This window comes from Erythrolamprus reginae, chromosome 1 (assembly GCF_031021105.1).
Source record: "Erythrolamprus reginae isolate rEryReg1 chromosome 1, rEryReg1.hap1, whole genome shotgun sequence".
NCBI lineage: Eukaryota > Metazoa > Chordata > Lepidosauria > Squamata > Dipsadidae > Erythrolamprus > Erythrolamprus reginae.
In genome coordinates, this window is record NC_091950.1 from 348,534,033 (window position 1) to 348,558,690 (window position 24,658).

Consider the following 24,658-nt stretch of genomic DNA (forward strand, 5'->3'; position numbering starts at 1 on the left):
TAACAATGAAAGAGCTTGCAAGCTGGTAAGAGCTGGTAAGATCATTAGCACCTGGTTAGGGCTGGGGGGGAGAGCTACATTCAGAGTACAAGACCACTCAAATTATCAGCCATTTTAGGGAGGAAAAAGGTACATCATTAGATAGAGAGATGATAGATAGATAGATAGATAGATAGATAGATAGATAGATAGATAGATAGATAGATAGATAGATATAAATACATTGCTCAAAAAAATAAAGGGAACACTTAAAAATAGAATATAAATTCAAGTAAATCAAACTTCTGTGAAATCAAACCGTCCACTTAGTAAGGAACAATGGTTGACAGTCCATTTCACATGCTGTTGTGCAAATGGAATAGTTGTGCAAATTCAATGAGAATATTTCATTCATTCAGCCCTAGGATGTGTTATTTGAGTGTTCCCTTTATTTTGGGGGGGCAGTATAGAGTATATGCAGGAGTTTGAGTCACCCAGAAATTAAAATTTGATCCAAAAGTCAGCTGTTGCAGGAAACCAGCTCTTAATGTTTATCCCAAGTATTTACTGAAATAGAGAAAAATCTAACTCGTAATATCCTTCAGCTTGGAATAGTAATAAGCTTTCATGGACTTCCTGTGCTAGTTTGGCGTGAGCATTCATCATGCTAGGTGGCTACAACTGAAAAACCATGTGCCAAGCTCCCAACAAACACAGTTTGTTCTTCCCTTCTTGGACATTGCTTCTGTTTCGGTTCAACGGTCCAAAACCCTGGGAGTAAGAAAGGATCCTGAGGTCCAGTCTTTAGAGACAGTATATTTAGCACCACACAAAACCTTACCCTGGTAAAGCTTTGTAGGAGGCCAGCATGCTTTTCCTGTGTTTTGGGATTAGCTGCACCTCACAGCTGGATATGAAAAGCTTCCAGGAAACTTGTATGAATGGAGAAGGTGGAGCTTTCTGTGGCTCACCGAATGTAATTCAGTGTTTGGCAACATCTTTTTTCCATTCCTCTTTTTCTCGTGTATGGGTCTCTGAACAGCCCCGATGCATGGGCTTTTGAGGTGTCAACAAAGCCATCTGGAGGCTGTGGCACCAGTTAGCCAGGGTCGGCAGGCTGCCATCAACAGCTCCAGAATCTCAAATTGACTAATGTGCTGGGGAAATGAGGCAGAGGTTATTTCACACACACACACACACACACACACACACACACACTTGTAAAAATCATTCTAGGTATATTCCTATAAAGAAAGAGGCACCCTTGGTCTGCTAAAAGGAGTTGTGACACTCTCACAAGTGTCTTAATAATAATAATAATAATAATAATAATAATCATAATCATAATCATAATCATAATCATAATAATCATAATAATTTATTAGATTTGTATGCCGTCCCTCTCCGAAGACTCGGGGCGGCTCACAACAACGATAAAACAATATTATACAGGCACAAATCTAATATTAAAAAACTAAAAACCCTATCATAATTAAAAACCAAACAGCACATACATACCAAACATAAATTATAATAAGCCTGGGGGAAAGATGTCTCAAATCCCCCATGCCTGGCGGTATAGGTGGGTCTTAAGTAGTTTACGGAAGACAAGGAGGGTGGGAGCAGTTCTAATCTCCATGGGGAGTTGATTCCAGAGGGCCGGGGCTGCCACAAAGAAGGTTCTTCCCCTGGGGCCCGCCAGACGACATTGTTTAGTCGATGGGACCCGGAGAAGGCCAACTCTGTGGGACCTTATCGGCCGCTGGGATTCGTGCGGTAGCAGGCGGTTCCGGAGGTACTCTGGTCCAATTAAGAATTTGCCAAACAAAACTGCATTTCAAAGAACCCCTTGAGACTGTCTAAAGCAGTGTTTCCCAACCTTGGCAACTTGAAGGTACTTGGACTTCAACTCCCAGAATTCCCCAGCCAGCAAACGTTGGCTGGGGAATACTAGGAGTTGAAGTCCAGATATCTTCAAGTTGCCAAGGTTGGGAAGCACTGGTCTAAAGGAAAAACTACTGGAAGTATCTTGCTTGGCATTTCATTTTTTGTCACATACCTATATGCTGTAGGTATTTTTTCATCCCTAGTTATACATTTATTGCAAATATATTATTGCCCATATTTATTAACGTTTGTTTGTTTGTTTGTTTGTCTGTTTGTTTACTTACTTACTTGATTTATATGCTGCCCCTCTTCGAGGTATCCAGGTGTCTTACGAAATATAAAAATCAAATACAATACAGTAGCCTAAATCCAATTAATTTAAAACTAAATAAACTAGTCTAAAATCCCCAATTATATTAAAAATCAATCATATCCACTCGGACAACAACCATACATAACATTCGTCGGCCAGGGGGCTAAGGTCTAATCGCCCCAAGCCTGCTGGCATAGATGAGTCTTCGGACTCTTGCAGAAGGTGAGGAGGGTGGAAGGAGTATGTATCTCTGGGGGGAGCTGATTCCAGTGGTCTCTGGGACTCATACAACAGGTGGTCTCACAAATAACCTAGCCCGATGCCATGTAGGGCTTTACAGGTCATTACCAACATTTTGAATTGCATCCGGAAACCAATCGGTAGCTGATGCAGTCCATGGAGTTTGATAGCAAAAGAGAACAGCCTGACCCCCTCCTCTCTGTGGCATCCCCTCATGTCTTGGAACACTGCTATCATGTGACCCCTGGTCCTTCTCTTCGCCAGACTGACCATGCCCAGTTCCTCTGCAACCACTCTTTGTATGTTTTATTTTCCAGACCCCTTATCATCCTGGTTGCTCTCTTCTGCACTTTCTCTAGAGTTCAGTGGGGAGGGGGGGTTTGTAGTGTGGTGACCAAAACTGGATGCAATACTCTAGATGTGGCCTGACCAAGGCTTTAGAGTGGTACTACCACTAGAAGTACTAGTGGTACTTCTGTTTATGCAGCAGTTTTTGTGGAACAATGCTGCATTTGAAGAAAACCAAATTAGGAAAATGAATTCATCCCATATTGCCATGTGAGATATCCCAATAATGATGCAATTCAGTACTAGCACTCACATTTAAACTTTAACTGCTGCGATTCAAAACTGCATTTTAGGTAAAAGTATGACCAAATGAAAAGCATACACTCCTGTTTCACTTATGGAATGGTGTTATATGGAATATTTATATACAGTGGTATCTCTATCTGCAAATGCCTCTACTTACAAACTTTTCTAGATAAGAACCAGGTGTTCAAGATTTTTTTTTGCCTCTTCTCAAGAACCATTTTCCACTTACAAACCCGAGCCTCCAAAACTGTAACCGGAAAGGCAGGGAGAAGCCTCTGTGGGGCCTGTCTAGGAATCTCCTGGGAGGAAACAGGGCCTCCATCCTCCTTGTGGTTTCCCCAATCACACACATTATTTGCTTTTACATTAATTCCTATGGGAAAAATTGCTTCTTCTTACAAACTTTTCTACTTAATAACCTCTTCACAGAACAAATTAAGTTCGTAAGTAAAGGTACCACTGTATTCATTTAATAGAGGAACATGCATGACTAATGGAGAATGCAGTCTAATTGAAACATATGCGGACATACTTTATTATTTGGGCCTTTGTACATATGTATAAAAATAAATCTTCAGAATTCTGGAGCCATGTCCCTTAATGCCACTAAGCACATTCTCCTTGCTGTGCGATTCCTCTTGGTCATTTGGCCATCTCCCTAGGCACTTCAATCACAAAGAACCCTTAGCACTTGAAACGTTCAACTTCAGCTGCCTGGCTCCATCCTCACCACTTGCTTTCTCTTCCTACAAGCAACTGCTTGCATAATTCTTCCAAATCAGTCAGCAGTTGGGCAAACACAGGGTGGAGGAGAATCCGCCCAGCCTCTGCTCACCTGCTTATGCCAGCTGCTGTTGCCTACTGCATGCAAAGCTCAGGACCCCCCACTCCACCCATCCGATGGAAGATTTTCCTCCTGTTACAAATCAAGTCCTACCAGAATTCCAGACTTTGCTGGCTCTAAAGGCCTTTTGTAGGAGATAAGATTGAGCGCAGACAAGACGACTCTCCCTGGATGCTCCAGCTGTTGTTTCTTATCATATAGGAATGCCTTCGTTCTTGGAGCCCTAACATATGCTTTGGGATAATTTAGGTAGCTGGCATTGGGTGGACCCAAGTGAAAAATCATGCCAAGGGCAGCCTGAGTTTGTAGCAAGCTTAAGTATTGTTCTTTGAATTTTTCTTTAGAATAAAGGGGAAACTGAGTCACACAGTCCACATCCAGTACATTTACCCATTCTCCTCCTCCTCCTCCTACATTCCAATCTCTTCTTCTTACAAACTGCTTCCATCTTATGTCAAGCATCACTCAAATTATTTGAGCAGGAAAGAATAAAATAACAGAACCAGGAATGTTAGTGGCCCTCTTGAAAAGTCCACAAGATTTTTCATGCTCCCTAATGTCAACACTGGAAGTGAGGTTGGCAAAAGTATGAAGAGCCACTTCAGGTTTATAGAGCGCAAATCCTACTTCACTGCTCGCTTCATACCATTCTCAGGTCATTTGCCACTATTGATTTCAAGTGCTATCCACAGCTCTCGAAACTGTCATCATAAAATTAGCTTTCCATGTTGCTGATTCCTTCATCTTGCAACTCTCTGCTGAAACATGTCAATTCCTGGAGGTTGGCCAATAATGATAGGCAGCACTACTCTGTTTTCCTCTCTAGCTTTGCTGATGTTCCCCTTCAGCATTGTCATCTATGACTTAGGATACTGCAAGACAAATGGAGCAGGTCTAATCTAATTTCTGCAATTTCAAGATGCCCTCTGGGTACCTCTAGGACAGTAGCTCCCAGCCTTTTTTTGGCCATGCCCCACCGAAGCATCTCTAAAATCCTGAGGCCTCCCCCCCCCATGACATATAATTCTTATTATTCAAAAAGTGGACTACTCACGCAGAGGAAGCCTAAAAGGCCATTAACTAGGTTTAAACAAGGTTTAATTGCCCCCATTAAAAATGAAATTGCCCCTTTGTGGGGCATGGGCCCCATGTTGGGAACCAGGGCTCTAGGATGATTTATCTTTCTTCCCACAACCCATTGGACACATTACAAATAAAAATGTGAAATGAGAAAGCTGGCTTATTGGTTGGTTGGTTGGTTGGTTGGTTGGTTGGTTGGTTGGTTGGTTGGTTGGTTGGTTGGTTGGTTGGTTGGTTGGTTGGTTGGTTGCCCATTCATTCAATCGCACACATTCAGAGGCCTGACTTCCAACAAATCTGGGTGGCTTACAAGAATAAGAAGAAAAAATCCAAGCAAGCAGAGAGAACATAGATGACTGGACACAAACCATGAACTGCCCCGAGAAAAAAAATTAATCCAATCACAAACCTGGGAGAATAATCCGTTTCCTGGATGTCAATGGGATAGAGCTATCTGGACAGAGCCATCTGGAGGGGGAATACAGTGATCCCTCGAATAGCACGGTCTCGATTAGCGCGAAACGCTGCAACGCGGTTTTTCAAAAAATATTAATTAAAAAATAAGTCTGCGCTAGTTCTCTCTCTCTTTCTCTCCCTGTTGCCGGCGTGGTATATGAGAGAGAAAGAGAGAGGCAGAGGTCGGGCGCATTACCGGGAGGTGGAGGCGGCGTGGGGACGCTGGGTGCCGGGGACACCGAGGAGGGGGTGGACGTGGCCTCTCAGCTGCAGAGCCGAACAAGGGCGGAGGCAACGGCGGAGTCCGGCGCTGGGGCCATGCGGGGCCGCTCATCCAGGGGGGCGTGGACTGGCAAGTCGCCCTCCTTTCTCTTTCTTTCTCTCTCTTATACCACACCGGTAACAGGGAGAGAAAGAGAGAGAGCGGAGGGCACCTTGCCGGTCCACGCCCCCCTAGATGAGCGGCTCCGCATGGCCCCAGCGCCGCCCAGGCAAAGGGGAAACCCCAAGATCGCTTGCCGCTTGCCGTATTGCAGCGAAGGAGGCGAAGCAAGGCTCCAAGCTGCAATACGGCAAGCGGCAAGCGGCAAGCGATATTGGGGTTTCCCCTTTGCCTGGGCGGCGGGAAGACCAAGGGAAGGTTCCTTCAGCTGCCCAACACCTGATCCGCTCCGCAGCGCGGCAGCAGCGAGGAGCCGAAGATGGGGTTTCCCCTTTGCCTTTACCCCATCTTCGGCTCCTCGCTGCTTCCGCGCTGCGGAGCAGATCAGCTGTTGGGCGGCTGAAGGAACCTTCCCTTGGTCTTCCCCGCCGCCCACACGCAAACTCCACCATCTGCGCATGTGCGGCCATGAAAAAAATGGCGCGCATGCGTAGATGGTGTTTTTTACTTCCGCACCACTATAACGCGGAAATCGATTAGCGCGGGAGGTCTTGGAACGTAACCCCCGCGCTAATCGAGAGATCACTGTACTCTGGTAGGAGACAGGCATATTTCCTGGGTCCCATTACTTAATTGAGCTTTAGAATGTGCTCACTCTGCCTGAGTTTACTTATGATAAAAAACAGAAAGAGAGTTTCTTTCAATTAACTTGGCCCTATATCATGATGAGCTGAATAGGTGATAACATAATGATGAATTGCCCCAAAAAACCATGTTTTCCCAAAAATAAAACTCTTCCTTATATGAGAACCTGGATTGTGGGGGCAATATGCTGGCTCTGTTAAAAAGTGCTATTGCTAACATGTTGTAAGCCGCCCTGAGTCTAAGGAGAAGGGCGCCATAAACATAAAACAAACAAACAAATATATTTGTTTGAACTCTGAAATAAGTGCTTGGCCTTATTGCCATGCACTCAAAAGCCCAATTGGGCTTATTATCAGGTGATGTCTTATTTTGGGGAAAACAGTGCAGTCCACAGAATAGTAGGGTCCCAAGGGCATAATGAGGCATACCCATCACTGTAGCATTCCAGACCAGCTGAGTAGACACAATTTGTGAGATGGTCAGGATGGTTGTTTGAAGGGCTCCCTGGTCCTAAAAAAGGAACACAATTGGTGCATTAGTTGCTTCAGTGGAAAAGCAGGGGTGAGTCTGCTGTGCTCCCAAAGGCCATGACTTGCTCGGGGCACCATCACCGCACTGAGAGATGCCTGCGGTGCAGGACAGAACTGAACAGGCCGCGTGGCTGGAGCTCACGCCCCGCGTGATGGCCCATCTATTTGGCAGGAGAGCAGAGCACTCAAGCCAGGTAAAGGTCAGTGGCCAAGTGGTAGCACGGTGGAGCAAGCAGGCCACTCGTTGCGTAGCTGCTACGAGTGTTGTGGGCAAGCTGCTGCTTGTGACGGAGCCGCCATGAGCAGTGAGGGGAATCGGGTGAGTGGGCGGAGCTGTACTGCCACTCGTGACGGAGCTGCCATGAATGGTGAAGGGAAGCAGGCGAGTGGGCAGGAGCAGGCAAGCAAATGAGCTGCTCATGGCAGAGCTATCGCGAGCGGCACAGCGGGGCAAGCGGCGGCTGTCTTATTTGCCGGTTCCCAGGCCCTTTTGCTTCTGCGCATGCGCGGAAGCAAAAAAACCTGGAAATTGTGCATGCACATGTCATCAAGCGAGATTCAGCTTCTGTGCATGCGCAGAAGCTGAATTGTGCACTGGGCCCATTCTGGTAGCACCGGGAATGGTGGCCCGGTGCTGGCTAAGTGTCTTACTTTAATGTTAGCAAACAAATGTGAATCTGGTATGATAAATGATATAGTTAGTCATTCATTTCATACCAAAAAAAACACTGAATGCACACTTATTTTACAAAAATACTTCTGAATAAATCCAGTTATTTTTCCATTAAAGCTGTAGATACACTCTCTTATGGTTATTACATTTTGGAGAGACTTTATTTATAATACACTTTGAAAATATTATTAGTGGCCATAAGCAATATGACTAAGAGGGTATTTTTAAAATTACAGTCCTCAAATGAACTACTTAATTTGATTCCATTACTCAATCAAAATCAGCCCTTGCAGAGGAATATTAAGAAACTCGTACCTGTTATCTGACTAGCATCTGGACTATTTAACTTGGTAGCAAAATGTCAAGGTTTACATTTCAATGAATCACAATATACGGTTATCTAGCCCTCCAATCTGGAATTAATCAATAAAGCAAACTATATTTAAATGAATCATTTTTGAAATATTTCAGACCACAAATGACATGTAATTGGAGGCAAAGTAACGTATTAGCTCTGATTCTTGGAATATAAGTAGATAACAAAAAGTACTATGTATAGTGGGAAGGTGAGAAATAGTTACTTAGGAAAATGCTGGACTACAATCAATAATATTAAGAGCAGATGAAGGAAGAAAAATAATAACCCCCACAGAAGAAGAGATACTATATAAAATATTGTCTTGTGCAGAAATGGACAGACTCACAATGGAACTAAAAGACAAAAATGAATCAGAATACTTTGAAATCTGGGATAAATTATAATACTGGTGGGAATTTGAGAGGGATTAAGTGGTAAATTGGAGATGTATAGATTTTCATATTATCAAAGAAGAAAAATGGAACTAATACTATATATAAACTGGAGATATATCTATATAGAGATAAATACCTATATTTAGGAAGAGAAACAACTTGATGAAAACATGTTAACTGGAATATCATGTCATGTCCATGTCTTTTATGCTTTTTACGTGTGTTTGTTTTTCAATTGTATTATAAATAAAAAACTTTTTATGTTCGGGGCTGTACGCATGCTACACTGACTGGCTCAGCGTGTGTCTACCCTACGCTAACAAGTGTGAGTGACCCATCGAACCCCATTCATGATGGGGATCAGGGATTGCAATTATTCCCCATGAACAAGGAATTCCCAGTAAATGCGGATCACAAACCCACGTATATCCCTTAAAAAAAAAGAATAATATATTCCAGTGTTTCTCAACCTGAGCCATTTTAAGATGGGTAGACTTTCAACTGTTTCTCAAAGGTTTACTTCGGAAGCTGTAAAACATCAAGGAAGCTGGCTGAGGAAGTCTGGGAGTTGAAATCCACAGGTCTTTAGGATTGCCAAGGTTGGAGACCCCGGCTCCGGATAATTCTGTATTGCAGGCGAAGAGGTGAACTACGAGAGTTGAAGTCTACTAAAATGCTCTCTTCTAGCCTTGAAGTTGGTCAGAAGAACCCATAACTCATCCTGTTTAAATCTTTTGCTTCTCATCCAGGAGGATTCTTCAGCTCTGACTGTAAGGACACAGGAAAGCACAGTGGCAGTTGGAAAGCACCCTTAGCAGCATGGTTCAGGTATGAGCTCCATTCACCTCCAGGGAATCTAGATGACCTGTATGCCTTGCTTGGACCTGAAGATGTTTATGTGGGTTCTTTTCCTGCTGTTTTTCATTTCTCATCTGATATATTACAACGGAAAAAAAGCAGTTCACAGGAACCCCCAAACACAAAATAACCCAGGAAGAGCTGGAATATGCAAAGACCGCTCCTGTCACAATGAAGGAAGGAACAGCAAATTCAAGATCAAAGCAGCAGTTACAATGTGCCCCTGTTGGGAGACCTTGTAGAAGGACTGGCAGAGCCTGGAGCACAAGTGAAAGGTGTACATCTCCTAGAGTTGTTATGTAAACAGAAACACAGAAGTCAGCTCATCCACCCCTCAACTGAAGTCTGTTAACCCTGATCTAGCATCAAAGTTGTATTAACCAAGGGTCTCCAAACTTGGCAACTTTGAGCCTGGTGGACTTCAACTCATAGGATTAATGTGGGTATCTGGTTTTAATTATTGGGGGGGTAGTGTTATTTTATGTTTGGGTTATTTATATGCCACATTTTGTATTTACCACTGTTTTGTAAGCTGCCCTGAATCTACAGAGAAGGGCGGCATATAAATACAAAGGACAGAACCAAGGGACAACTCCCAGAATTCCCAGCCAACCATTATGGGTGGGGAATACAGGGAGTCTGAAATGGCCCAGGTTGAGAAACAGTGGTCTACTTCATAAGATCGGATTCTGAAACCAGCATTTAGAAATTTAGAAGGCAAAAATGGAAAGCAGATGTCCCATGCCACCTGCTTTGAACAACTGATGTCTCAGGACTGATAGAGTGAGCCAAGAATCAGGCTTATTTCTAGCCCCCAAAGAATGGACGGCAGACCAACTGTCCTATCTCAGATTCAGTAGGAAGGGGATTTCAGTTGTTATATGCCTACCATGCTGTCCTACCCTGACCACAGAGTTGTTGGTGTTTGGGATGCAGCTGCTCTCAGCAGGCCTGTTCAAGCTGTTCCTTCTTTCAGATGGTGAAATAGGGCTACTTCCTGAATCCAGTCACTTTTTCAACTGTTTCCCAAAGGTTTACTCCAGAATCTGTAAAACAGATATTCATGACTGTTGTGTGCTGAAATTTGCATGTTAACTAGTACAGTAAGTCTCCAGCCAGTGTGGGAGATTGAAGAGCACTGATTGGTTCTTCCCAGTCGGAGCTCCCTATTTAAACAGGAGCCACTGGCTGGGCTTTTGCTGGAGTTTTCACTGGTTCACTGTTGTCATTATTGCCTGCCTCCTGACTCTTCAGTATCAGAACTCAGTATGAAGAGTGATTGTTTTAATCACAAGAGTAGTGTTTTCTGTTAAGCTTACATTCTCTTTGCTTGGTATATTCTCTCCATTCGTAATTAAAGAAGTTCTATGTCTTGATCAGTAATTTTGAGAATAACATAAATTAAGCCTATCTTAAGAAACTTGTCACCTTGTGCTTGAAAAACCATTTAGTCATTTGCTGTAGTTTTCTTCTCTTACAGTATCCAGAGAAAAACAAGACAATGTTTTGCTTGAAAATTCATCTGATCTGCAGCGTTCTCTGCATTTGTTCATGTCCTATCAAATATAGGAAAGTAGGTACGGATTGCTAAATAGAACCATGTTTACTACTAAGTTAGTACTGCAGTAAGCGATGGAACGATGAGAACTAGTTGTTTGACAAAAGACAGCGGCCGTGCTGCCATTTCCTTGAAATTTATTTATTTATTGGACTTTTATGCCGCCCCTCTCCAAGGACTAAGGGTGGCTCACAACATATAACAAAACAATATATAACATTTCAGGTCCAATTAATTAAATATAAAATATAAAAACTAAAAACCATAAAAAAAACCCAAACATTCTCATTCAATCAGGTTTCTCTCAGTCCATTCATCGGCCAGGAGGCAAGAATCTAATGGCCCCAGGCCTGGCCGCATAAATGAGTCTTAAGACTCTTGCGGAAGGCAAGGAGGGTGGGGGAAGTACGAATCTCTGGGGGAAGTTGATTCCAGAGCGTCGGGGCCCCCACAGAGAAGGCTCATCCACTAGGCCCCGCCAAACGACATTGTCTAGTTAATAATAATAATAATAATAATAATAATAATAATAATAATAATAATTTATTAGATTTGTATGCCGCCCATCTCCGAAGACTCGAGACGGCATACAAATCTAATCAATTATTATTATTATTATTTGACGGGACCTGGAGAAGGCCGACTCTGTAGGACCTAACCGTTCGCTGGGATTCCTGCAACCGGAAATGGTCAGATTTTCCCAACTGCCTTTCATAGAAACATAGAAGATTGACAGCAGAAAAAGACTTCATGGTCCATCTAGTCTGCCCTTACACTATTTCCTGTATTTTATTTTAGAATGGATATATGTTTATCCCAGCCATGTTTAAATTCAGTTACTGTGGATTTACCAACCAGATTTCCTGGAAGTTTGTTCCAAGCATCTACTGCTCTTTCAGTAAAATAATATTTTCTCATGTTGCTTCTGATCTTTCATCTGCATTTTCCTGGCCCGAAATGGCCTGCCTGCATTGTATCAAACTGCTTGAGTTATTCTAATCAAGAGGTCATGAAGTTAAATCATTAATCTCATTACTTACATTGCATTCCCTTTCTGCTGTCTCAGCAAGATCCAAATAACAAGATTTCGAGGTCTGCCCGAAAGTGCAATATTGGCAGCGGACTACATTCCATAGGCTTCTCTCCATTCATTACGTTCTCCCTTGTTGCACCTCTTCTAGTGGTGACTCTAATCAACCAGTTGCTCTTAAAACCTTGAAACAGAGGCAGAGCAGAGAGAAAACAACAACAGTATTTATTTATTTCCTCAAAACAATTTCTTTGCCACTGACAGCACTGTCACACCTTTCCAGAACCCAGCTGTACAGAAGAAAACCATTGTCATCTGTAAGCTATTTTGTAGTCTTATATATTTTGTCAACCCAGCCATTCTAATTTACCACAAGTCAAGCATTAAACAATTCTTTCTTAGTGTCGTATGTGAGCAATTTCCATAACTGGCTGTTGTGTAGCTAATCTTTTGGGATTGGATCCAGCTAAATCCCTTGGTGGGAAAAAGGATATTTCCGCATGTGGGAGGCTTCTGATCTTGTTGAGCTTTGGCATAGTTAGACAAAAAAAGAAATTCTCCTCATCATTGCTGTAGAGCAAGAAATATGCTCTCGAAAATCCCAGAGTGATTTATTGGCTAATAACTTGCGGAGACACCATTTTAGCCCTTCCTTCATTTCTTCATTTAAAAATGGTATCCAGAATTAAGCTTGAGCTAATAGGTTTTTAAATTTTCCTAATATTAGCTTTTACTTGATGAATTATTTATTTAAATATTATTATTATTATTATTATTATTATTATTATTATTATTATTATTATTATTAATTAGATTTGTATGCGCCCCCTCTGTAGACTCGGGGCGACTCACAACAATAATAGTACAATGTATAACAAATCTAATAATTAAAAGTCATTAAAAAACCCTTATTTAAAAAGAAACATATACACAAACATACCATGCATAAACTGTATAGGCCCAGGGGAAATGTCTGTTCCCCCATGCCTGGCGGCAGAGGTGGGTTTTAAGAAGTTTATGAAAAGCAAGGAAGGTGGGGGCAGTTCTAATCTCCGGGGGGAGTTTGTTCCAGAGGTTGGGGCCGCCACAGAGAAGGCCAGACGACATTGTTTAGTCGATGGGACCCAGAGAAGGTCAACTCTGTGGGACCTAACCAGTCACTGGGATTCGTGCGGCAGAAGGCGGTCTCGGAGATATTCTGGCCCAATGCTTTGATTAACAACAAGCTTGATTCAGAGAAATTTACAATGTATTTTGAGTGTACTTGCCTCTCTTTCTTAAATATATTTTTCTATAATTTTATCATTCAACAGTTTTGCATACAACAATATACTGAAGATAGGAACTTTGTAAAAAGAGGCAATTTAAAGACTTTTTAGTGCTTTAGACTATAATCTTTCCAGAGACTTGTTTGATGGATAGAAGTCCTGAATGCAAAAATTCCTGAATTAAAAGCCGGGATTTGCCAGTTCTAGCCCTGTCTTAAGCACACAAACTGTCTGATGTCCTTGAGACACATCCCTTCAGCCCTAAGAAGAAAGTATTTGCACATTACTTCTCAAAATGTTACCAATAAAGTTACAGGGTGTATTCTTGCCATAATCAAGAATCAAGACACAATGGATCATAATGAGAAGCCTTTCCAATCGTATAAACTGATAGGAAACTCTGCAATTTCCAGTCAGCTTGGAGAAAGCTTTGTAATAGTACTTTCAATAGTGTGCAGTTCTTTACTTTTCCACATCTTGAACCTAATTTATGGCTCCTAAAATTTTCACCATGTAATCAGAGGTGGATTGCTGCTGGTTCGTAGCAGTTCTTCAGAACCAGTAGCAGAAAATCGGTGCCTCTTGCCAAACAGGCTGTCGTGACCAGAAGTCCATGCTCCTGAACCAGTCCTCCGGTCACTGTGGATTGGAAAAAAACCCTCTGGGCATGCAAAAGGCCCCTGGGCATGTGCAGAGGGTCATTTCCAGGAAGTGACATGCGGGTGTGCAAAACGTGCACTTCCGTTGCGATGTAAACCGGTGGGGAAGGTAAGTTGAACCCACCCCTGTATGTGATATAGCCTATTGACATATTACATGAGCCTCGGCGGTGCAGTGGTTATAATGCACTGATCACCAGCAATTTTCACCCATGTTTTTGCTTCCGTGCATGCGCAGAAGCAAAAGATCGGCAAAAATCGGTGAAATCTCACTTTTTCTCACGCAACATTTGGCTTGCTGCGCGTGTGTAGAAGCCAAATCTCACGTGGGGATGCATAACTGCGCATGCATCCAGGAAATTCCTACCAGAGCCGTGCACCTGGGCGCACCGGCTGCTGCTCACCACTGCTTGTAAAGCACTGTGAAGTAGCATATAAGTCTAAATGCTATTGCTGTTACCAAAAACTGATCTGAAATCATCATTAATTATCAAACTGTATGCCAGGAGAAAAGAACTGGCCCATTTGTTTAGGCTGAGTCCCCAGAATCTTTTAAGAACTGGACACTTTACGGTATATCTTCAATTCTTTATATATTTGCACACAGCATATTTATATTTCTGAAGACAAGGGCCCCCAACCGCCAGTCTGTGGACTGGCCACGGCATATCAGCACCTGGTCCGCGCAAACAAGTGAAGCCCCATCCACAGGAGACAGGCCGCACCTGTGACACTCCGCCTCTTCCAGTCCAGAGAAAAACCTCTCTCCACAGAACGGGTTCCTGGCACCATGAAGGTTAAGGGGTGCCACTGCAAGTCCTTTCTGAGGCATAAAATAGGATGAGAGTTATGGCTGGAAACAATTTAAAATAATTAAATCCAATCAAATCTATGGGATCGCATGATACCATTTAGCCATGATACTGATACTCAGTCATGGGCTGCTGTCCTCACGGGTGGGGGGGACTCAGTGGGGGCTAGCAAAAATGGAGTTTTCATATAGTAGATCATGTATATTTTTGAGTGCCTGTATATAATACGTATGTACACATATGGCATATATAGAGTATATTTTGGATGTTCAGTAATAGTAAATATCTTAAAGCAGACATACACCCAAACATACCATACATGAAATGTATAGGCCCAGGGGAGATGTCTCAATTCCCCCATGCCTGACAGCAGAGGTGGGTTTTAAGGAATTTACGAAAGGCAAGGAGGGTGGGGGCAGTTCTAATCTCAGGTGGGAGCTGGTTCCAGAGGGTCGGGGCTGCCACAGAGAAGGCTCTTCCCCTGGACCCGCCAAACGACATTGTTTAGGCGACAGGACCCAGAGAAGGCCAGCTCTGCGGGACCTAATCAATCGCTGGGATTCGTGTGGCAGAAGGTGGTCCTGGAGATATTCTGGTCCGATGCCATGAAGGGCTTTATAGGTCATAACCAACATTTTGAATTGTGAACGGAAATTGATCAGCAACCAATGCAGACTGCGGAGTGTTGGTGTAACATTGGGAAGCCCATGATTGCTCTCGCAGCTGCATTCTGCATGATCTGAAGTTTCCGAACACTTTTCAAAGCTAGCACCATGTAGAGAGCATTACAGTAGTCGAATCTCGAGGTGATGAGGGCACGAGTGACTGTGAGCAGTGAGTCCCGGTCCAGATAGGGCCGCAACTGGTGCACCAGGTGAACCTGGGCAAACGTCCCCCTCGCCACAGCTGAAAGGTGGTTCTCTAATGTGAGCTGTGGATCGAGGACGCCCAAGTTGCGGACCCTCTCTGAGGGGGGTCAATAATTCCCCCCCCAGGGTTATGGACAGACAGATGGAATTGAGTCGAGGTCCGCCCGGATCTGAGCGATTTTATCAATGAAAAATGTGTTAAAATCCTCAGCACTATTCTGTAAGGGCTCCCCAGCTCCTCCCTGGTTAAGAAGGGAGCGGGTCACCCTAAACAGAGCGGCCGGGCGGGATTCTGCTGATGCAATCAAGGCAGCATGATATGTGCATCTTGCCGCCTTGAGCACCACTTTGTAAGTCATAATAAAAGCTCTTACAAGTGTTTGATTGGATTCAGACTTACTCTTCCTCCATCGCTTCTCTAGATGTCTCTTCTGGCGTTTCAACTCCCGGAGCTCCTCGTTGAATAGATCAATGAAATGCTGGAAATGTAATCAGCTACCAGGCTCTTTTTATCATATGTGGTGGATATGCACAGAAGTTAAGAAATTTTGGAAAGAGATTCAGCAATGGATACAGAAGATTTTGAAAAGGACTATTGAATTTAAACTAGAAATATTCTTATTAGGTATTTTACCAGAAAATTTTAATAAAGAAGAAATATATTTGATTACATATTTTAACAGCAGCTAGAATAGTATATGCACAAAATTGGAAGCTGAATAAAATTCCAGACTAAAAGAGAAATATTACATAAGATTTTAGATTGTGCTGAAATGAATAGGCTTACTTTAAAACTTAAAGATAAAGAGGAGTGTGATTACTATAAGATTTGGGGAAAGTTTTATGAATGGTTGGAAACTAAAAATAATTGAAAAGTATTTTCTTTTAATTACTTTTGAAGAAATACATGATGATTTAATTTTAATCTATTAAAGACCCAGATGAAGAAATAAGGACTGGTTGCAGCATTGGATAAGGAGTTAGTTAACACAGAGATGAAAGGATTAAATTAAATATTGAGTTAAGATGTTAAGATGTTTATGTTTTTATTATAAATAGAAAAAGGGAATATAAGTGACTAGATTTCATAATATTGTTATTTGTAGATGAAATATATCTCATGTGTGGTTAATTTTAATCAACTTAGCAAAGAAGAGGATAAAAAGTACATATTGAAAGTATTATTAGCGCTTTTCTCTTTCTCTGAATGTTTAACATACCTAAGAAATATTATTATTACTTTAAGCATTGATTCTGTGTTTTTTATTGCTCATGTTGTTGTATGTTGAAAGAAAAATTTTATACCCACCCAAAAAAAAAAAAAGATGGCTACCTTTAAGCCAGTCACATGACCTTTAGGCCACCCCCCGGTCACATGATCACCAAACGACTCCCACCTAGTCACATGGCTGGCAAGCCACTCCTACCCAGTCACTCCCACCCAGTCACATGAGCATCAAGCCACACACACCCAAAATAAGCCACGCCCACAGTGTGGCAGTCAATATTTTTGTGGCCCTTCACGGTTTATACTGCATATTTACGTCCTTTTGATTTCCAATTTGAAGCTCACCTCAATGCCACACAGACAAGAAAGAAGATGGCTTCCTTTCCAACCAAGCAAAAGGCTGCAGAGCTTTGTTCACAAGGACTGTCCGTTCCCCATACAAGTGAATGAAGAGCCAACCGATTTTCATGCTGAATGTTGTATGATGAATGTTGACGTTCTGACAACTTACCTTAATTTGCACACTGTGTGCAAATGACATTATTTATTAATTTTTGTTTGTTTGTATTTCTATGCCGCCCTTCTCTGTTGACTCAGGGCAGCTTACAAAAATAGGAATAAAATACAAAAGAGAAACCCAAACATAAAAGTAAACTGTAAGCAAGTTATGCATGTTTTATATTAAATATAACACGTAAACTGTATGCAACTTATGCATGTGTTATATTTAAAGTTGAAGAGGTATTTACATTGAGGAGAAAAGGTATTTATTTACAGGGTATCTTAACTTCTGTATCTAAAGACCAGGTTAATATTGTATCTTCAGGAAGGAAATATATTGTGTGAAGCAGCTGAAACCAACCAAATAACGTTCAATACTAAATATGTTTTTGTTATTTAAACTTCTCAGTAGTGTACAATAAATCTCTCGAGGTCTTAGGGTTTCCCCTTTTTTGTTTTCAACAAAATCTTGCCCTTTATGTTTTTTCTTCAGGTCATCTATGAAGTGAGGCCTTTTTGAAAGGCTACCTGAACTCCAAATCCCTTATTTCTCTCTGCCTCTATTGTGCTTGCACACAGAAAGACCAACTATTCTGTAAGTACTTTGCAGCATCTCCTCTAACAAGAAGTTGGAGGAATGAACAGTCGGTGATCTGCTATGAACAATATGGACTATTACTGCTACCATGTTTGCTCCCTGATATGGGGCTGGAAAACACAGCTGTTGCATGATGCAAGTTCTCTTCTAAGCTTCCTAAGTAGTGCTGTAGTTCTTCACTTGAAAACCATGAATTCCCAGTCCGGTTGTACCATTTTACTAAGGATCCTGCCTATCCCTGATCATATAAATATGTGGAAAGTAAATAGTGGAACTGCAAGTTCTTGAGCAGCTTAAAAGAATGAGGCAAAAGAGTGTGAGGAGGAGGAAGGAAGCCCCAGGAGTCTTACATCACTGTTGACCCTTAGTGCTCTGCTGCTAATAAGTGAGCTGTTGAGTGATTGTTTCTGATTTTGAAGCATGAAAGTTGCTATGCTGGGGCTAAGATGGTCCCTTGGGTTGATTTCTGCTTCCCTGTGAGAAAGTTTCGGAGGCTGGGAAAGGTCATTCTGGCTGAGCTCATTGCCACAGCCTTCAAAGGGCAAAGAATAGGTCATATCTTGAAGATTTGTCTGGAAGCTAGAAAGAAAAAAGGGGGGAGGTAGGAATGGAGAAAGGGTCAGCTTTGATCTCAGGCACAATTTTCTCCTCACAGAACCAAACTAACTGAACTCTGTAGAGTTTCCAAACTTCTTTTGCTACACTTTCCCACTTCTTTCATGATTCTCCAGCGAAATCCTGGGTGAGTAAGCTGCAAGTCATCATCCAGAGGAACCATTTCCCAGCTCCAGGAACCGATACATCCCCTTGAAAGTCTGACATCATAATGTCTAACTATAGGCAATATATTCTTCATTTCATCTCACTATCTGCAATGCATTGAAAGGAAAATTCTGGGCTCCTCTTCAAGAAAATTAAATTTGTGATTACAGACAGTATTATATACTAGACCAGTGATGGCAAACCTATGGCATGGGTGCCACAGGTGACACGCAGAACCATATCTGCTGGCTCGCAAGCTTTTGCCCTAGCTCAGCTCCAACATGCATGTGTGCCGGTTAGCTGATTTTTGGCTTGCAGAGGTTCTGGGTGGGCATTTTTGGCTTCCAGGGAGCCTCCAGGGGGTTGGGGGAGGGAATTTTCGCTCTCCCCATGCTCCAGGGAAGCCTTTGGAGTGCGAAATATGAGCCTATTGAGCTCAACAGGAGTTGGGAATCAGGCTGTTTCCAGCCTCCAGAGGGCCTCTGGGGGCAGGGGAAGCTGTTTTCGCCCTCCCCAGGCATTGAATTATGGATGTGGGCATTCACGCATCTGCTATAGCGCATGCACACGCTCTTTCGGCACCCAAGGAAAAAAAGGTTTGCCATCACTTTACTAGACCACGGGTGTCAAACTCAAGGCCCATGGGCTAGATTCGGCCCACAGGGTGTTTAGATCTGGAAACAGAGTCTCCCTGGAAACAGCGAAGGACTGGTCCATGGTGCCTCTGCCAGTGAAAATAGGCTCCGGATCTCCGTTTTTGGCCGGGACGGGCTCCTACAACCCTCTGCCAGTGAAAACAGAGCTTGGGAGGGCCAAGCTCCATTTTCACTGGCAGAGGGTTGCAGGAGGCTATCCAGTGAAGGAAGGGCTACCTAAATGTTTACTACTACGCTGTGGGCATGGCTTATGCAGGAAGCCCTGCATTTTCTTTCAACATCTTTCAGTGCAAATTGGGTGCTCTGGGGTGGAGCTCCATTTTCGCTACCGCACTGCGTTTTCCTCCCCCCATCTGGGCAGTAGCCCACCCCTGAGGCCATCCCAGTCGAAAATGGAGATTGGGAACCTGTTTTCGCTGGCAGAACACTTGAGCCTCCATGGGCGCCCCTGACACGAGTGACATCAACCTGGCCACACCCACCCTGGCTCCTCAATGTCAAACACAACCCTGATGCAGCCCTCAATAAAATTGAGTTTGACAGCCCTGTACTAGACCGTTTAGATTTAGATGCAAGAAAACTGACTAGATTCTAAACCTTCCTATCCATAAATCCGGTCATCAGCAAAGGTTATCTTACAGGGCTCTTGTAGAGTAACAGTGGCAAAAGGTTTTTATCCTGAAAATGTTTCAATGGATACTAAATATAAAAGTAGCTAAACCTACTTTTATATTTAGTATCCATTGAAACATTTTGTGATCGAGCTAGATGAAAAAGTTTAAAAAAGAACATCCTTCATTGTATTTATTCCATGATTTAAAGTTGACACATTTGCAAATGCATGTTTATTCCTATCCATCTAACCATCTACAAATTCCACTATGCCATTTTGGGGCTTATTCCATAAGTTCACTGGTTCTTTTATCATTATTCTTCAAGGGAGGGAATAAAAGACATAAAAATAAAGATAACAGATTTTTATGCTGTTAAAAATAGTGTCAAGAAGTATTCCAGCTTTAATATCTCAAATAATTGGAATATTATTATTTCAGTTCGTTGTAAGTAGCTTTCATTAAAAAAAACCTTCACAGGTAATAATTTAAAAAATATTATTATTTTAGTGTTAGATTAACAGAATAGCAGAGTTAGAAGGGACCCTATAGGTCATCTAGTCTAACCCCCTGCCCAAGCAGGAGACCCTATGCTATTTCTGACAGATGGCAATCCAGTCTCCTCTTGAAAGCTACAAGAGATGAAGCTCCTACAAATTTGTTTTCACTGTCAGAAAATTTCTCTTTATTTCTAGGTTGAATCTCTCTTAGAGATCTTTAATTTTCACAAAACTATTTGTTATATGAATCACAACTGTCATTATAAAAGCAACATGCTGTATATTCACAGTGCTTATATTCTTGGGCAAATAAACGATGGTCATTAGTAGAAGCTATAAGAGTGTTGTTGAGAAGGATGCCTGAGCAGGACTTCCATAGGTTTTTTCTTTAAAAAAAAAAATAACCATTAGATTTTTAAAATAACACAAACACACAAAAGACATTGACAAATCATTCAAATAACTGTTCACTTCCATTTCTGTAGCATCAACATATCAATTTCAATGAATTTTTACCCAACTATCTTATCAATAATCTTTTCCCTTTTGTATTTACCTTTAAATAATGATAATATTTACAAAACATTCTTACAACTACAAATTGCTAATTTGTATATCTATTTATTTATTATTATTATTAATTATTATTAATTATTATTAATTATTATTATTTATTATTTATATTTATTATTATTTATTTATTATTATTATTATTTATTTATTATTATTTCTTATTTTCAAGCCATGTATATAGGTTTTTTCATATGTCTTTTCATGTAATTGTGCAGTATGGATGCAAGGATTCCTTATCTTCTTCACACTCTCTGAACTTTCCAAGAGCTAGAAACTAACCTCCCAATAGACAATTTCAAGGCTGTCAACTGTCATTGACACCAAGCATGTGTCTGTTCTCCACCCCTTTCTATTGGTAAGGAAAAGCCAGGTGCGAGCATATTTCCAAAAGGACAGCTGATAAGGAAGTGGGAGAGAAATTGTTCCTTGGTGTCAAGACATATGGTAGCTGTTGAGGGTACAGGCAAGTAATTTTGTCAATGGTAGTTCAGAGAAGGACACATCTGCATCTTTGGAAGAGGAGATCTAGGGAGGAACCTAAAGAAAGACAGTAAGAGCTACTCCGGTACACACAATTTTCTGAAAACTATATTAGTCAGAGACAAGTACTATGGCAGGAATTCTTGTAGACATCTCCCAAAGGGTCTGAATTTTCTGTTATTGAGCAACTATGAAAAATATAGTAATGGGGGGGAGAGATTAATCATATGCCTCTGTGGTGTTTATTGGCTGCTATGGTTTCTAAGGTCAGTTTGTATTTGAAGGGTTAAGTAAACTTAGGGTAAACCATGCAACTCAATGGGATTTAACTTGCTTAGTACTAACTTCCTATTGGTTACAGTGAACCTTTTTAGATTTTGGTCATCATGCATAAAGAAAGAATTCTGACCAATTATGACAAATAATTTTTAAACAGAATTTTAAGCTATATGTGATTCCAGACATACATCTACGATAAAAACAATATGAATATGCAGTTCCTTGGGGGAAAAGATTTTGAGTGAAGGGTAAGTGAAGATATATCATTTATTTGCCTTCTCTTAGTTTTATATTTCTAATGTAATATGCATCTAAAATTGTTTCTGCTGTGTTAGAGGGTATTTAGAGTTAGAGTCTTCGGAGAGGGGCGGCATACAAATCTAATAAATTATTATTATTATTATTATTATTATTATTAATATTATTATTAATATTATTGATAATGAAATAATGAAAAAAATACTTAACATGGCAACTAATAAAAATTAGTTTAAGTAAATATTGTTGTATACAAATTGCAGAGTTTAAAGGATAAATAAAATAAGCAATATATTGATTGGCCACTTCTTGAACTGCACTTATAGATTACAAAGGTAGTGTTAATCATATTTAATTTCAAAATGTGCTTTATAAAAAAGATAATTGATGCTGATGTCTAAATTATTGACTCTAAATTATTGAAAAAAACTTCTAATTCCAGAGTGTCTATATTAAAAAAGTTATTCCTTCAAAGAAAACCATCATTAAAAATGTTCCCAAAATATGTACATGGAGATAACTGCAGTGATTGTTGTAGCATTTTTTTAAAAAAAGTTTATTCTTAGTTATGACATTTAAACCTGGGATCCTGTAGCTAAAATGACTGTTTTTGGACTGGTGATGGATAAAAAAATCTTGTGAAACATTTGCCTCTGCTGGCAAAGAATAATACCAATAAATCAGCAGAAATTGTGTGCACGTGCACGTGTATGCTTGCACAAACACACACACACACACACACACACACACACACCCTCAAGCACTGTAAATTGTAATTCCAGTGATAGAGAAGCTTATTAAAGTTGAATTGTGAAATCCTTGGTGCTATCTGATCTTATATGTAGTTTATTAAAGTTGAATTGTGAAATCCTGGGTGCTATCTGAGCTTAGTTGTTGCTTGTGGACATTTCATTACACAACTAGGTAACATCAGTGCTTCCAGTTGGTGCACTTCATTATCTAGACAAGTAATTAAATGTCTACAAATATCCAAGCCCAGGAAGAATCAAGGACCTCACCCATTATAATGAATCCCATTAATAATAATAAAACAGTCTTTAGCATCTCTAAAACTGGACAATTTGTTCTCTCACCATCTGTATTGGCTGATGTTTTTACGAAAATGTTATTAGATTTCTTATGATTGCACATAAAAACAGTAACCCTTCCACTCTAAGTGAAACAGTGTGGCTGTGCTGGCAACAAGACTGCATGTGATATCCTGTCCCACAGATTACAACTCCCCCTCCCCCATTATTATAGTTAATTAACCAAGTAAGAGAGAGCAAAAGACTCATTGTTTCATGTGAACAAGTCCCCTGAGGTCACTCATTACGCAAACAAATACAGAACCCAAATTGCAGAACCTGACCCCAAAAGAGAGCACTTTTGTTCAACATAATTACATCTATGATCCAAATGCCAAAGGGCCTGCCTGATGTTTGCCTCTGAACAGAATCATGCTATGAGAAAGTATGTGCATAAGCCTAGAGATCCATTCTAATACTGCACCGTGAATAAAAAGACATTGTAGGCTTCATTTCCTTCTCAACACGATATTCTTAAATGCTGTTCTTCAAAGAATGGGTGAAAATGATGGAAAAGCCCATTTTAAGGACCTAGTAATTAATGTCCATCTAATGTCATCTTCTATGGACAATTAGAATAAAATCTCTGCAGATCAAATGGCAGCTGCAATCAAACCCACCCTTAGCACAAAACAATACTGGTTTCTTTTACTCTTCTGTGTTGTTAATGCAGCAGCATCTTCCTATCTGCAGGCAACGTAAGCATTGGAGTGGGCAGGCAGTTTGTCTACAAATGACATCATAGTACTGTATTTGCAAGGGGAAGCAAGGATGGTATTAAATGGCTCTTCTTCTGTATATCAACCTCATTGGCCATAACATGGGAAACGGTCTGAGTGTGATATAAGAGTTTGTATCTGTGAATGTTTAAACAATTCTCACCGCTACCAGTCTAAAAGTTTGATTTTTATACATAGGTAGAGTATTCTGCGATAAAACAGGATGGCAGATGCAAAATGCAGAATGCCTGAATGAATTTACAGTGTAATATGTGAATAAAATAGTCCATAGGTGTTTTTTTTTTGTTTTTTTCTAGGAATACACACATGTTGCAGCCAAATGCTGTTTACTACACAGGTATGTAATTGCTACCACTTGCCTCTTTCATTACACTATCAATTTGGGCATTATGAGCAATGTGGATAGAGAACTACAGAGGAAGTAGGAACTTGTTAAGCCTCCGATTTTATGTTCTGTTGATTTTATCGAAGAAATTAATGCAAACTACATGTCTGGGGATTTTTAAGAAGGGACTGGACAGTCACTTGTCTGAAATGCTACAGTGGTGTTTCCCAAACTTGGCCCCTTGAAGATATCTGGACTTCAACTCCCAGAATTCCCCATCCAGCATTCGCTGGCTGGGGAATTCTGGGAGTTGAAGTCCAAATATCTTCAAGTGGCCAAGGTTGGGAAACACTGTGCTACAGGACAGAGAGGGCAAACCTTTTTTCCCTTGAGTGCCATAAGTGTGTGCGCACACATTGTTGCATGTGCTTGAGTGCCCACACCTATAATGCAATGCCCCTCCCTCATGTACTACCCACTGAACATGCGTGTGTGACTCTCACACATGCATGCACAACACCCCTTGTTTTGGCATTCCAAAACAGAGGGGGAGGGGGGAAAACCTCCCATCACCAAACGGAGCTTGAGTGCCCAAACAGCACTGGGGGTGGAATCCCCAGAGATCTGGG

At 41.3% G+C, this 24,658-nt stretch overlaps 1 long non-coding RNA gene across 1 annotated transcript in view; it reads right to left on the reverse strand.

Annotated features, from left to right (window-relative positions):
- Positions 1-24,658, reverse strand: part of LOC139157447 (uncharacterized) — a 40,321-nt gene that overhangs the window by 12,627 nt on the left and 3,036 nt on the right. The window contains exons 3-5 of the long non-coding RNA XR_011557488.1: positions 11,833-12,006; positions 10,124-10,280; positions 6,849-6,930 (exon numbers count right to left, since the gene is read on the reverse strand). This is a non-coding gene — a long non-coding RNA (uncharacterized lncRNA). The remainder of the gene's footprint in view (positions 1-6,848; positions 6,931-10,123; positions 10,281-11,832; positions 12,007-24,658) is intronic.